Here is a 16,341-nt window from a genome sequence, read left to right as displayed (position 1 = left end):
CCAGCTGCCCCGGAGGAGTTGGCAGACACTAACAACCCGGATTTAATATTCAGAGTTCCAACAACTGGCGAGTCTTTAAAAGCAGTTTTTAAAAACAAACAAGCTAAACCAAATCAATATTGTTTCTAGATGTTCCTTCTGTGGTTGACTTAATTTTACATAAATAACAACATTAATAGGCACTTGAGGGGGGCAGTTATATGATTAATTATGACCATTTAAAATAGGGGAAGGAGTTAGAGATGGACGGATACTTAATTCAGGAATATCTTTTTATTTCAACATTAGATTATTATATAATGCAACTATTGACTTAGAGATTTAAGGTCTTATGACCAGATTTATCAGAGTATTTTAAAATAATAATAATATTACCTTCTGATTATTTTTTTTCTGAAGAGATTTTTCTTCACATTCTTCAGCCTCCTGGGGCTTTGGCCATAACCTTGTCATATACACAGCAAATCATCTCCCAGCAACAGTGCGGTAGGTTCTTAGGTGTCCCCAGAACCAACTCAGGGAGTCTTGAAGGTTTGCAGTTTGACCCCACACTCCAGAGTTTTAAGACAGGAGGGAACCCTTGTCATGGGTCTTGAACGAACATTGATCCCTTGGAAAGATTTCAGTGGCCCAGAAAGGGGATTAATTTGGCTTGAGATCCTATTTTACTTTTTATTTATTTTGCTCCTGTGACTTTCATGTCACTGTTATTTTGTTGTTGTTTTTTGTGGGAGGCAGAGGCAGAAACAGAAGTCAAACTCCGAATGACTGTGTTGAATTTACCCATCTACTCAGCACTGCCTACCTCTCAGTTTGGCCAGAGTGAAGATATTGGATAAGATTTTAATAACTATAAAAGAAGAGCTGGATAAGTAAAATCTTGATTGATATGGAGCATAGTTCCTTCTGCCATTTGCCGTCACCTCTTGATAAAGGAAGTCAAATAAATGCCTGACAATTCGGAATCGCAGGCAGGAATATGAGGATGTTGTGTGAAACGAGGGATAATAGCTACCCCGGCACAAAGCTAATGCGCTGAAAAGTGAAAAGCACTCCTTCGGTTGGTTTCTTTGGCCGCAGGATCCCAGACTAGGTTCGGCTCCCCAGGGAACGGTGCTGTCCTGCGTGTTCACTTCTGCTGGTGGGGCCAGTGAGGATCTTGAATTCTCATCAGGAAAAAACACCATGTTTTCTAGCATTTGTCAAATGAAGTGACAGCACCTTTTCACCACACCTGGGCCCGCTGGCCACTTCGCCAACAGGCGATACAAAGCATTGTAGAGTTGTCACAAAAGGAATGGATCACACCTGGAATGGACCCTGAAGATCTGAGAGTCCCAGGAATTGGCAAGATCTGGAAAAATAAAATGAAAAGAGGCGGAGTCAGGAAGATGCAGGTCTACCCAGTAAGAGTTTTTCATCCTGAGAAACGAGTGGGACTCTGTAACTAAAATGAAATTGGCCCAGAGGCAGCAGATAGCCGGGAGGGGTTTGTGTGTCTCGGCTCCATTCCCACTGGCCTGGAGCCATTGCAGTAGCAGAGTGGATCAAGATGATGGCGTCTCCCTCCTTGGAAAGGTGAAGCATTAACTTATAGTTAAAATTAAGTCCACGATTCCCAAGGGATCACTTCCTTATTTTTGTATATGAAATTAAAAAGAATGTTAAGCATTAGAGAATTAAGCATGTTAAGCATTAGAATGTTAAGCACATCACTGGCCTTGGGCCCTTTCTGCACACAAGACCTATTGTCTTCTGTTCATTGCTCTTCAACATTGAAACCAAACAACATGTGCCCCCTCATGAATGCATATTCCTCTCCCTTTGTCAATATTCTCCTCCCAGCTTAGTTTCAGGACAGTTTTATTTCATAATTAGGTATGATTCAAGTGTGCATAATTTTATTTAATGTTACTTAAGGAAATATATCCAATTCCTCCCTCCCCAACCAAACATAAAATAAAAGATGGCCTTATTAGAGGGTTTGGGCTAATCTGTGTGTCTACAAAAGCAATCTGTTTTATGGCAAAACATAGTTTTAAGGATCCAGTTATCTAACGTTTATTTTGTGTAGCTAGAGATTTCACAATATTGACTATGCCTATATTTAAAACATAAGATATCCAGCCAATGTTTGAATTTGTCTTACTTTGCTGACCACCTGATTGTCCCATTTTATAAGCTGAAGAGTTAACTAATTTAGCAAAAGATGCCTAGATTTTAGGAAAGAACAAACATCTCATTTTATAAAGACACTTGATTTTCTCAAGACCTTTAACTGTGGTGATAAAATAACAGAACTTTCTTTCCAGCTTTAATGAATGTAAAATGCCTTCTAATGAAGATATTGCTGAGTGTTTTCCTCATCTGAACCAGTTATAAATTTGTTTCTCAGCCTCGATTGGTATTGATTGATCCAAATAAAGTTGGTTTATTTTCAAATACTACCAAAAGAATCATCAGACTTCTCATTTGAGGTGGGGATTTCCTGTGCTATTTCCAATGACAAGTATGAAATACTTTTTTTTTTCTTTCTAATGAGGTTTTTTTTTTATTTTCCATTATAAAAGAAAATACAAACTTCTGGTTATAAAATAAATGTTTAAAAATATATATGTTCATTCTCCTTAAACATTAAACTTTTATTTTTAAAAAAGATGGGAGAAGAAAAGAAACTGCACAAAGCTTGGGACCAAGCCATCCAAAAACTGATCTTTATTTTAGCAAGGCTAAGAGTCTATCATAGTACATGGCTAAGTAAAAAATAAAAATCAAAAATCTGATGTTCCTTCATATTTCTCATTTCAGTTTCCTGACTGTATTGTAGGACCTTGGGGTAGGCCAACAGAGACAGTCCAGGGGTGATGTAAGAAACACCTTGAAATGCTGGCCTACCTGCACCAAAGCTTGGCCCTCAGTGGCCAAGCCCTCTCAGCATTCTTGGCCTGAAATTCCCAACCTACACACCACACCACTGACTCTGGATTAATGTCCCCAGAGTCCCCAGTAAGTTTTACCTTGTGGGAAAAGGCATTTGGAGAGAGAGGTAGGAAGTTCAGGATGGAAAACGAAGAGATCAGAATTCTAATCGTAGGTTCATCATTAAGTTACTATGTGACCTTGAATGAGGCCTCTTCTGAGCCTCCGTTTCCCCAAGGCAGCTATTGAGGTCCCTTGCCTATGAGATGATGAGATTCCTGATGAAAAGTAGTTATTGTTAATAAAGGGTTATTTCGAATGAAATGACATTTCACCCAATTGGAATTTCAATCTACTGGAAGGTCTCACTCTGGGCTTCTTTCATGGAAAGGAGATGATCACCAGAAAATACATGAATATTAAGAATTTGGGATTTTTTTCTTTTAAAGTAAATTTCAGGCTATCTTGGAGTCAATTCATACCCATTCCAGTCCCTTATCTTTCTAGTCTACACCCATGAAATCTACAACTATATGCAATGGAAATGACACTGGGGCCCTGCAGTTAGGTTCATTAAGTTGCAATTATTTAAGTAGAAAGTAAAGCGACTCAAATTTTGGGAAGATTTTTAATGAAAAGTATGGAATTATTTTTAAAGTTTGAGATTAACCCTTTACAACTAGAACATCTCAATGCCCCAAACCTTCTTATCTCTGAGTTTATGTAGGACTTGGAGTCTAAAATGGACAAGGTACATAATGCAGGTGTGGTGACAGAGACCAGCTTGGAATCAAGTACTATTCTCCTATGGAGCAGAGCTTGGGTGCAAGTCATTTTGTATCTATCTGGAATTGTTCCTGTGTATTAGTCACTTCCCACCACCCTCTCCCCAATTAAAAACTAAGCTGCTTGAAGGGATGGAGTGTAGGTTATCCAGTGTTGTACCAGATCTCACCTTGTCTAGCACTCAGCAAATATTAGGTGCTTAAAAACATTTGTTATCAGTCGGCTGGAGAGGTCAGGAGACAGCATTCTAGATTTCTGGGTTCACCTCAGATCTCACTCTTCATTTCCCTGAAGTCTCTGACACCCACTGCACCTTGTTTCTGAAAATGGAGTGATAACAGAGAGCCAAGGAGAAAAGCGGGTATTTGTGTTAGTTAAATATGTTTCTAATATACTTCTGAAGAATGGACCTTTCTAAAACAGTCCATACAGCATGTATCCGTCTGTCTGAAAAGATGAAAAAGCTGCCCAGTGCTTATTGGATCACATGGTTGTGATTATGTGATGATTTAGCCAGTTTCCCAAGTTGCCCACAAAATTCTGCCTAGATTAGGTGTTGTATTTAAAAATGGATTAGAAACCTTGAGATGAGGGTGACTCTAGTCTTAGAATTACCTGGCTAAATACGGGTTAAACAAATTTATCTTTTTTTATGAATATATGTTCTTTAGAGAGAATTGAGAAAATACAGAGAAGCAAAAAAAAGAAGAAATTAAAGAATATTTGTAATCCTTACATCCAAAGATAATCACTATTAATTTGTAAATAATTAGATTCCCAGGCTTTTCCTAGTGAGATAGAAATATAACTATGAACTTTTTAATAAAAGGGGCTGCTATTGAGAACTGAAACCAATGTACTTCCTGCCTCTATGATAAACAACTATGGGTAAATCATATTTTCTTGTTTCTGTGCCAAAAGATACTGGGACCAGATAAAAATAATTTACTACTTATTCCAGAAAATCCTTGCTTACTTATGAAGACCAACAGCTTGCTCAACAATATTTGCTTCAAGACCTTACCTTATGGTGCCCACCAATCCAAAGCTACTATGTCAAAAATTGCCCAACCCCAACCAGTCCCTACATGGTAAACCCACCTTGTAATCACTCACCTCTGGCCTCAGAACCCTATAAATATCCTCCCTCGGTTTTGCTCTTCAGAAAGACTTTCTAAAGAAGGTATTCTTTATTGAAATAAATTTGATGAACTTGGCTTTTCCCAATCAACAAGTTTTTCTAGTGTGTGTTTTTTTTGTAATTGTCAGCTAACATTCTACATCCTGTTTTTAATGTTTTTCACCCATATATCAAGAACACGTTTCCTTGCCCCTTTTCATCTGTAACATCATTTTTATGTACCATAATCCATTTAACCAGTTCCCCCTTATTTGGTCTTTAGGATACTTCTAATTTTTTACTCTTATAACAATGCTATAATGAAATTCTAATAAGCTAGGTTCTCTGTTATCTCTGTTTCCCTCCAGAATAGATTTCTGGAGGTGAACTTGCTAAATCAGAAGGCATACATATTTTAAAGCTCCTGATATATATTGCTAAATGTGCTTCCAGATGATTCTTATATATGCTTTCTCTTGCCAGAAAAGTATGTATATATTAGGGCATTAGGAACATTTATGGGAAGCTTATTTTCTTAAATCACTGCCACTATTGGGTTTTATCATTTTTTCCAATTCTTCTTAGTTTGGTAAGTGAAATATGCCTGATAGCTATCTATTTGTGTGCTTGTTGAGGATCTCTCCTCGGTGCACAATTCCACTTTCTTTAGTGTCTTCAGGCTCTGTCTCTTAGAGGCCAGTGTGCTAGCTTCCTCCCCTGCAGCTCAGCTACCACCTGTCTCCGAGGCTGCGGCCTCATGGAAGGAGTTGATAATAAACTGCTTCTTGCTGCAGTTGTTCCCCTTTGGGCTTCTTGGTATATTTCTAAGTAGAAGAAAAAAAAAAAGTAGGATATTTTCTTTAAATAAAGCACGGGAAAATTTAAAAAGACAAAAGTCTTTACTTTAGGCCACATGAGAATTGCCATCTTAGATCAAACCCAAAGTATATCCTGCCAGTAGAGTCTCCAGGGTATTAGGAACATATTATGGTAAGCTATGCATGTGTGTTGGGGGTTGGTAGGGGTGCTTTCTGACTTATAATTTTGGAAACATTAGTTTTGGACTTAGGAAAGCTATTTTCTAACAGCAGTTTCTACCAGAAACTCTCACAATAAGTTGAGCATTTGGCCTTTAGAATAAGGTCAGCCCTGTCCTCAGGGAAGACGAGTGTGCAGAAAGCGAAGAAAGAAAAATGGCAAGTCATCAGGCCCTACGCTGGGATTTGTGGAAGCATGTAGGAAAGGGAAGCAAGAGAACCTGGAATGCTGTCTGTATTCCTACGGTAATGAGCTCCCAATTACTGTGGCCTCTAAAGTAAGACCCAAGAGACGGACAAATTCCCCACCTTAAATGCTAGTTTAAATGGTGGGGAAAGGAGACTCTTATTCACCTGGAACCAGAGGGCTTTTGGGAAATGGTGTCCCTTCCACATTTTCATGCATCTCATGACCCCTTGAGTACTTTTTCTTATTGCCGTGTCCATGATTCTCCGAGAGGTTCTCAAAAATCAAACTAGGATGGCACTACCTGGCCTTAATTCATCCAGATGCCATATAACCCGAAAACAAAAGCTAGGAGGAAGGTGGTGAATGCGAAAGAGCATGAGACTCTAACTGATCTGCTGCATAGTGCAGACCACAACAGGTCCAAGTTCAACATCCAAGGGAGACATGGAGCCCAGGAGCTATCATGCGGTTATTTAATTCTAGAAAAGGGAACTATATGAGGGTGTTGAGGGGAGTAATGAAAGGAGCAGTTAAAATGTGAATTGCCCACTAGAGACTATTTTAAAATACTGTTTTGGAGTACCTTGCAAGGAACTCCAAAGTCAATAATAAAAGACCCTATAAATGCATCAAGGCAGAAAGCCAAGTAGATAATCAGTGAGATTGCTCGACCCAGAACTGCCCTGGGAGATGAAATGGAGAGAATGTGAAGAGGCAGCTCTTTTCCTTTGCAACTCTGTAAAAATGAAGGTAATGCGGACATTCTCACTTCCTCTCTTGAAAATCGTGGGCATAAATAGGCTTAATGAACTGAGGGCAGCAGATGCCAACAAGAGGTATCCTGAGAGGAAAGCCACTAGATAAAATTCCTGGTTAAAAGATGGGAATGAGCACCCCTAGCAGGGGCTGTAACATGCTCCCTACAGGCAAGAACACAGTCCCAGCTGCACTCACAGAATCTTGATTCTCTGAGATATCAGCCCAAGGCTACTGTGCCCAAAAAGACCAGCCAAGTGCTGGGCTTCCTCTGGAAAGGCCTTGGGGTGACACAGAAAGCTCTGCTCTTCCTGGTGTAAAACCAGCATGTGGCCGTGCCTGTCTGAAGTTCTGATGGCCATGTGCCAAAGACAATCAATGGTGGTGATGGGCACCATGGTGAATGCCTATCCTTGTATCCTCTCATGCCAAGTAGAATGTATCTACATTATCTCAAGTTCTTTTCTTAATTTTTAAAAACTTTCAATTACAGATGACATTCAATATTATATTAAAGGTGTAGGGCTTAAGAAGTACAAACCGGCATTATCTAATTCTTACAGCACTCCCATCATGCATACTATTTTTCATTCACAGAATGGGACTCTGAGGCCCACAGCAGTTAAGCAAATCGCTCATGTTCACAAGCCAGTAGGAGTTAGGATTTCAACCCAAAAGACTGACATCAAGTCTTAAAGGCGAGGAAGAGAGACTAGAACAAAAAAATAGTTTTCTTTAATGAAAGACAGAGCTGTACTATGATCAAACCCAAAGTAATGAAAAGCATCGTGAGTTGCTCACTAGGTAGAAGTATGAACCAGGTAACACATAGTATGGGAAACCCTGAAACTGCTCAAATTAAACATACAAATTGCTCAGTAATGGATCTTGGAAACTGTTCTGTAGAAGTACATAAAGAACTTCCTCTGTTGTTTGTTTTATAGGGGAACAGTTTTCATTATATGGATGTACCTTTATTTATTAATTTAGTTGTAAATATTTTTTAATTGAAAAAAAACACCAGCAAAAACCCATGCTCACAAGAGAAGAAAATCCATGCAGTTCAGGAAGCATTACAATAAAAAGCCTGTGACATTTCGACTGCAAACATTCTAACCCACTTCCCAAAGGCCACCACGGCTAAAAATTTCTTGTATTTACTTCAAGAAAACTTCCACAAGTACACATACAAACACCAAACTGCACATATATATTCATTTTTAGTGAGAATATAGGATACGTGGGTGTATATGCATGTGTTATATGTATTTTATAAATAATGAGAGAGCAATGTTTTTCTCTTGCATTTTTTATTGGATGCACCTTGGAGGGTTTTCTGTATGAATACATGCTTCACGTTCTTTGTAACAACTGCATAGTGTTTCACTGTATGAATGTGACCTAATTCACTCAACCAGTCTCCGTGTAATAGACGTTTAGGTCATTTCCAATCTTTCTCTATTGAAATGATGCTGCAGAGAACCATCCTTGCAGGTGTTTCTGAGTGTGTGTGAGCAAATATTTGTAGGATATGCTCTTGGTATGATGATCAGATTCCAGGAATGTGCATTTAATTAATGAATTTTCATTTTTATTCTAATTTTAAATAGTAAATGCATTCACGTGGTTCAAAAATTAAAATAGTTTAACAAAATAAATATTAGAAAGTCTCACCCCCCATCCCTGATTGTTATACTTCCTTCACCATATGTAAATAAATATTTTATTAGTTTCTTGTGAATCTTTCCAGATTGTTCTTTATTCAGTTGCAAGAAATAAAAATATATTTTTTATTCCCTCTGTTCTCACCCCAAGAGTACATACTGCATACATTGTTCTATGTCTTACAGTTTTTGCTTAATGTATATAACAGATCTTTCGATAAGTGACATAGGGCTCATCCCAATTTTTTTTTACAGCTGCATACTACTTTATAGTGTAGACATTTCATAACTTAACTCATTCTCTTTCGATAGAATAGCTAAATCACTAAACTTATTTCTAAATATTTGCTACTTCCAACAATGCTATAATGAATAAAGGTGTACATACTTCGCTTTGCACTTACATGAGTAGACATGAAAATACGTATAGCATGCTATCATTTGTCTAAAAGGATGAAGGAAAAACAGAATTATAAATCTTTGTTGGATGGCAAATTTCTAATAATTCCTTGGAAGGATAAACAAAAAGCAAAGGATGTTTTGCTCTGGGAGGGATGGGAACGGAGTGGAAGGGAGCAATGTAGGAAGGAGGGTTTTCTGCGTTCATCTTTTTATGTTTTATTGCTAGAATCATGTGCATCTGCTATAGGGCTACATGCCTATTTTGAAAAGTATGTAATATGTGTCAAAATCTGTTTATGACATGTTCAGATGAACTCACGGGGACAATTTTTAAAAACAGGCTGATCAGGGCATCTTTAGGTTCTTGAAGCAAAGTTATAAATGACCTTATCTTCACTTCCTAAGTCATCCCTCGGTTCTCTACCTGGCTTGTCGCTCAACCATCAGCATCACTTTTCAAACATTTTCTTCCCCAGGTGGTTAATTTAATATTGCTAGTATTACCCCCTTTTTCTGAAACCCTAGGGACATTGGAAATTCCAGTTGACAGGGCCTCCCTGCAGAATTACATTTAGGAATGTGATCAATACAAAATCCCACATATCATACATGGATCCAGGGTTCAACATCGGGTGAGAGACAACGTGTGGCTGCCGGGCATCTCCGGGCAGCCTTGGTTTGTGAAGCTCATTCAAGGGCCCACCTGTGAAATGGGACCACACACTGCTTTGTGATTCAGGACCCAGGGGCCCTGCAGGGCTGAACCCTGGGAAGCTGCTCTCGCTCAGTCTCTTCTCTGAACTGCTACTTCTGTGAACACCCAACAGTCTGCGACCACTTGGACCTTAACTTAAATTCCAGCGCTGTCTTGTTAGTTTTTCTTTAACTGTGCTCCCTCTCCAACAAGTCATGTCGTAACCAGAAGGAGGTATTGGGGGAATTCTAGCCATTGAGCTTCATAGACCATTTCCCCCCCCCCCCATTTTCTCTCCCCTCTCTCTCAAGAGTCCTCCCTGTGACAATTAGGTGCCCAGACGCTTCCCTGTCCCTCTGCCTAACAGCCCCCTTGTGTATTTGTATTATAATTTTATTACACATGAGTTTACTGTACACTATATTACATTGTATTATATCATATGTTATCTCTTTTTAAAATTAGAGCAAAAAATAAAAAGCCATTGACCATTTTAGAGGGTGAATGCAAAGTTGAGGTGACAATAGAGCAGAGACTCAGCAGCATTCCAGGTATTCAAAAGATAAATCGTATGGAGAGCAACTTTGCTTTTTCCATATCTATGTGTTATGGGTTGAATTATATCTCCCCAAAAGGTATGTTGGCCTCCTTCCTAATACCTGGTACCTGTGAGTGGGATCTTATTTGGAAATAGGGTGTATGTAGATGTAATCAGGGTAAGATGAGGCCATACTGGATCAGGGTGGGCCCAAATTCAATAGGACTGGCATCCTTATAAGATGAAAATTTGAACCCAGACACAGAGGAAGCTTGGCTATGTGAAGACAGCAGCAGAGATTGGGGTCATGCTACCACAAACCAAAGAACACCTGGAGCCACCAGAAGCTGGAGGAGACAAGGAAGGGTTTGCCCGAGAGGCTTTGGAAAAGTATAGCTCTGCCAACACTTTGATTTTGGACTCTGGCCTCCAGAACTGAGAGCGATCCATCTCTGTTGTTTTAAGCAGCCCAGATTGTGGCACTTTGCTATGGCAGCCCTAAGAAATTAATGCACGGTGTATTTGCTCATTTCTAAAGGATGTCATACACGTGCACCCCTTTCCTAGTCTGTTTCCACATATTCCCAGCCAAAGAATGAGGTCATTCCAGCATCTTCAGAGAGACTGTTGCTGCACAAAAGGTGGGATGTCAGTGGCCCATGCCTTGAAGCCTGAAACCAAGAAGCCTGCTCATGCCACCTCCCTAGCATGGCCCGAAAGTATTTGAGAGCTACTGCACTGATTGGGGCCAAGTCACGCCCCAGGAATGTTCAGGACATCCGAATCCAGCTCCGTATCATTACTTTGCACGCAATCCCACATCCAAAGGGCTTCCCAACTGTCTTGCTCCAGGCGTTTAGAAACCGTCTTCCCTTGCTTCCCTCCACCTCACCCTGCAAGGAGGCACCCAGCAGCTCTGCCCACCTGAATGCCTGTGAGCTCTGCAGTGACGAGAAAAGGGCAGAAAAAGCACATTTGCAAAGCTGTTTGCCTGAAGAGCACCTGGAGGACTTATTTGGCAGGTTTTCCCTTCAGATTTCCTTTCAGGTGATCACGGATTTGGCAGTGGGGCACTTGGCTAATCCTCAAAGAACACAAATCAAAATGCCCCGTTCTCCTGCCCCATAATTATGTTATCCAGCTACTCCCCTTGAGCCGGCGATAAAAGGAAGCCTACCAAGTGGGTGCTCGACAGGTGGCCTTAAAAGGTTTAAATTGCCACTTGAAGCTGGGCTGATGAAAGGGGTCTGTGCAGGTGTGACTGAAGCAGACAAGGACAGGACACACTTGTTCAGGGTGGGGCCGCTCAGAGTTCACCCAACTGGCAGAGGGTTGGCAAAGTGTCTTCTCTGTGGTTCACCTTTCATTACTGACCCAGATGCCAAGGCAAAAGCCTGGGCAGTGTCAGGGCTGAGGGCTGCACCCAGACAGGTGCTGAGGATCCTGCTTCCTTGTGGCCACATCTATGACCACAGGCCAACCATATTTCAGGACCTATTCTTTTTTTTCTTTTTAATATATCTTTATTGATTTTAGAGAGAGGAAAGGAAAGGGAGAGAGAGAGATAGAAACATCAATGATGAGAGAGTCATTGATCGGGTGCCTCCTGCACGCCCCCGACTGGGGATCGAGCCCTCAACCCGGGTATGTCCCCTGATCAGGAATCGAACCCTGATCGCCTGGATCCTAGGTCGACGCTCAACTGCTGAGCCACGCTCGGCTGGCAGAACCTATTCTGAAGAGAGCCCAAAGAGCTCCTTTTGGTAGTCTTACAAAGCTCAGCTCATTTGGCATTTAATCTTTCAGATACTGTTCTGGCCAATTGGGCCCACTCTTTAGAGTCCATCTTCAGTGATGTTCCCCTACTTTCATCCCGTGGAAATTTGCTGAAGTAGTTTCTGTGCCATATTGGTTACTCTAGATGGAGACTTAGGCTTCCTCACAAAACTCATGTTTTTATTATGTTTTCAGACTTTTGAGGGCCTCTCATCCCTCTTGGGTCATCTCCACATTTGAGGCTTCTTGACATACGTCATATTTTACTTTTCTCTGAAACTCTTGAATGTATCTTCCTAAAGTCTGCTGATGACATCTTAAAACTCAGTGTTCCCTTAGCTTGTAGGAGCCCTAGAATGAGGGGTACTTTCTCTCTGGGGTTCTGTGACTTCCTTTTCTTCAACGGTCCTCTTGTTTGAAATTAGATTCAGAGGATGTCCAGAGAGTTGTAATTCCCCATCTTCCCATCTTTTCTCTGTCAGGCTTCTATCCACAGTGGGGAAGCGCCTTCTGCACACTTCCACTTTGACGACGGACTACTCGCCCACCCTTCTATCAGACCTGCGTTTGGCAGAGAAAAAAATCTTCTGTTGACATTATGGGCACAACATGACTAAAATATTTAGGGGAGGACACTGGCCGGTGCGGTTCAGTGGTTAGAGCATCGGCCCGTGCACCAAAGGGTCTCGGGTTTGATTCCTGGTCAAGGGTATGAAACTGGGTTGCAGGTTCAAACCCCAGCCCCATCCAATGCTTGTGCAGGAGGCAACCAATCGATGTGTCTCTCTCACATCAATGTTTCTCTCTCTCTCCATCCTTCCTTTCCTTCCACTCTCTCTAAAAATCGATGGAAAAAGTACCCTTGGGTGAGGATTAACTATATATATATATATGTGTATATATATAAATATATATTTAGGGAAGTATAATCCTTGAGTTGTGTAGTGGGCAGTCTCTCAATTAGATCTCTCAATTGAATTGCCTTTTTTTTTTCACTTTTGATGAAAAAATTGGGATTTTTAAAAAAACTTGTTTTATAAAGTACACAGTGTTTTTCATGCATTATTGACAGTTTATCACATTTGGGGCAGTTACAAATCCTAATTAAACTCGGGAGAGATGAAAGAATGAGAAGTCCATCATCCCCAATAGGCCTTTGCTCCCCGGACTTGTGATTGTCACGGCTCAGCCTTAAGTTCCATTCCTCGCACATAAGGCTTTTTGTCTCCCTTCATTCCTGGGCCTTGGGAAAGGGTAGTCTCACTGCTGTAATCAGTTAACACCATATCTCAGGGCTGAGCAAAATAAAGGATTAATTTCTCATTCAGGTCACAGCCCAGCTGCAGTGAGGGAACCCTGAGTGGCCTCATGGCTATTGCATGCTCCTTTACCAGAGACCAACTCGTCAGCCTTCCTTGTGCTAGGGGTGGCCATGTGACCAGGTTCTAGCCAACGAGAGGGAAGGTAAGTCTTTGGGGCTTCTTAGATTATCTTCCAAGATAAAAGGAAAACACTCTCTTTACTTCCTCCTTCCAATTCCTGTGGGAGATCTGGTGTCAGAGGGCAATGCCTTTTTATCTCCAGAATTTCAGTCCTGTACTATCTCTGCCTCTTATCTCACTTCTTCCACTCCTGCTTTTACATCGTAGCCAGTCATCTAATAAAAACACACTCCCCGTTATATCACTTCTCTCTGTAAAAATCAAACCTGACTTTGTTGCCTATAGGATACCTCCACATGCCTACATTTAAGGATGAGGCATATCATCCATGAGAAATAGGCCTGGTCCTGTGGCAGCCATCTGTTGACATGAGGCAGCAAGCTTGAGGGTGAACAGCCAACATATTGAGGACTAGCCAAGTAGAGGGATGGAAGGAGCCCAGGCCCCTGGAGGTATCACTGGGCTACTGATCGGTCCTAGACCCTCTCATTATGGACCTCCAGGCTCCCTATTATGAGAGATCATTACTCCTTTTTGTTACTGTTATTGTTACTTGCTGATATAGACCCTTCATGGTCTGGTTCCAACCTAACTAGTCAGCCTGTTTTCTCCCTTCATCACAATGTCTCTCGCCCTCTAGCCACTACAAGCTACTTAAACATTCTCATCCCCTTTTCTCTTTAATGATCTTAATAAAGCTTTGTTCATTGATCAACTGGTAAAGGCTTGCCTTTCAGCAATGATACCCCATCCCCATGCCAGAGGCCATCCTGCTGTGACCACAGCTCACACCACTTCTCTGAGGCTTTCTGCTCCCCACACTTCTCACCATGTCATATTCGAGTTGGAAGAGACCTTAGAGTTTTGCTACATTTTGTTACAGCCATAACTACTAAGTGAAAGGAAGGATTCTGTTAACATTGAATTAAAATGTAGATAAGACCTTCATTGTAGGACTTCTCAGAGCCCATACTATGCTAATATGTGCTGGTAATCTCTGAGAAAGGAATGTGGTGACATTTCTCAATGACCCACCCCACTAAGGGTCCCTTTTCTCTCAAAGCATTCCCTTGGACTCAGTTCTGTGGAAGACGCCGTGAGGCACTCTGACCCACTGCACCCTGTCATTCTACAGGTGGGGGTTGACTTCCTTGGGTCCCAGAGCCAACCAGCAGAGAGGCTGCCCAATTCAGGGTCTCTCCACCCCTCAGTGGCTCCACCCCGACTCTGAGTCTCTCCACCCCTCAGTGGCTCCATCCTGATCTCCACCCCGACTCTGAGTCTCTCCACCCCTCAGTGGCTCCATCCTGGTTTCCGCCACTTTCAGGCCACACCACTAATTTAGCACTTCGCATGGTTGGTCATGTACGCACTTATGTCTAGAACTAAATTACAACTTTCTGAAAATGGGGGGCATTTCAACACTCTTCTAATGTCCTCCTCACTGCACTGACAGCCAGGCATGTGGTCAATACACTCTCACTGGGGAATGAATGGTGAAGGAATGAGCGAGAGAGGTAAACGTTTATCACGGTGTTTTGAAAAGTCATCAAAAATCTCTCTGGGGAATCAAATAGATGCAGCATTATTTTATGCACTACTAAGACAGGAAATGCTTTCCATGACCTCACCGCAATTCAGCCTCATCATCAATTGTAAGGACTATCCCAATTTCAGGGATACTAAAACAAAAGCAAATGGCGTATCTTAAAATTGATGAAATACAGTAAAGACATCTACTCAAAGCAAGACGCAGTTCTACAGATCATCTCAGTCCATTGGAAACTCATTTCAAAGTTGCCCAAAGCCTCAGAGTGGAAAAGGAGCGGGGAGGAGGGAAGGCCTGGAGCCTCAGTGGTAAAGAGGACAGGGAAGAGCATTCTGCCCAGGGCCAAAGTTGTGAGTGCCTTGAGGTTTCCGAGGGCGGTGGCCCTTGCTGCCGGGCAGGCTCCAGCTGAAACCCGACAGGCAGGGCACACAAATGGCATCAATTAATCTGAGATTGGTAATGACATGTTTGTTTTGGATTGAAGGAATGTCATTGTGGCTTCAGCGCAGCGGTTGAGTTGGAGGGTGGGGAAATGCAAGTCCTGGACTCACAGTCATGCCACGGCCCTTGGCAGCCACCCAAGAGCGTTGCGAGGGGTTTCTGGAGTTGGGAGTCTCTGGACAAAAGCATTTTCTCCAAGAGCCTCAAAGAAGCAGCCTGAGCCCGTGAACCAGAGGGTAATGAGGATAATGCTCATGGCCAATGGCCATGAGGCAATGCTCTAGAGTCCATAGGTACGTCTTCACCTCTCTCTGACCATGGAAAAGACGGGCCAGGGGAAGTCATTTCCCCGGTGCCAGAACGCGGTCCAAACTCATGAGTTTGACATCTCAAACCAGACCCATGCCCTCGGCGGTCAGGTTGGGTTTCCTTTGGCCAAACACAACCTCCTGCACTTGGAGAGGGTGGCCTGGGTGGAAGGGCACTTACATGGCTTATTTAAAAGGGCACCAAAGTCTTCTGGGAGAGAAAATAGCTCTTTGCAGAGAGATTTTCATGATTAAGTGCAAATGAATCTAAAACACATGGATCATATTTCCCTGAAATTACACACAGTTTTCAAAATTAAGGGGGGAAAGGAATGGTTTTTCTGGTAACCCCAAAACATCTGAAGCAGAAACACACACACACATGCATGCACACGAAAATAAACCACCGATGGTGTCTGAGGCATCCTATAAATGCAGGCGGCAGCTGAGCCTGCCCTTGCTCCGTGAGTAAGGTTGAGGCCTTCGCTCAGGGACTAGGGGAGAGTCGGGGCTGGGAGCCCTCCTCGGGCTGAGGCGCACTGCAGTGTGAAGGAGGGAGGCCGGGCAGCCAGGGAGAAAGCCCATTTTCTGTCGGTTAAACCTCTCCATTAGTTACCTTTACCTTTATGAATGCTGTTAAGATTTGGGCTTTAACATACATAACTTTAAATCAGTATTATCCTTCATGGTCCCGTGATTTGTTGGCTCCATATGTAACC

Source organism: Miniopterus natalensis, chromosome 5, assembly GCF_054644295.1.
Source record: "Miniopterus natalensis isolate mMinNat1 chromosome 5, mMinNat1.hap1, whole genome shotgun sequence".
NCBI classification, from domain to species: Eukaryota; Metazoa; Chordata; class Mammalia; order Chiroptera; family Miniopteridae; genus Miniopterus; species Miniopterus natalensis.
Note: the sequence above shows the minus strand (reverse complement) of the source record.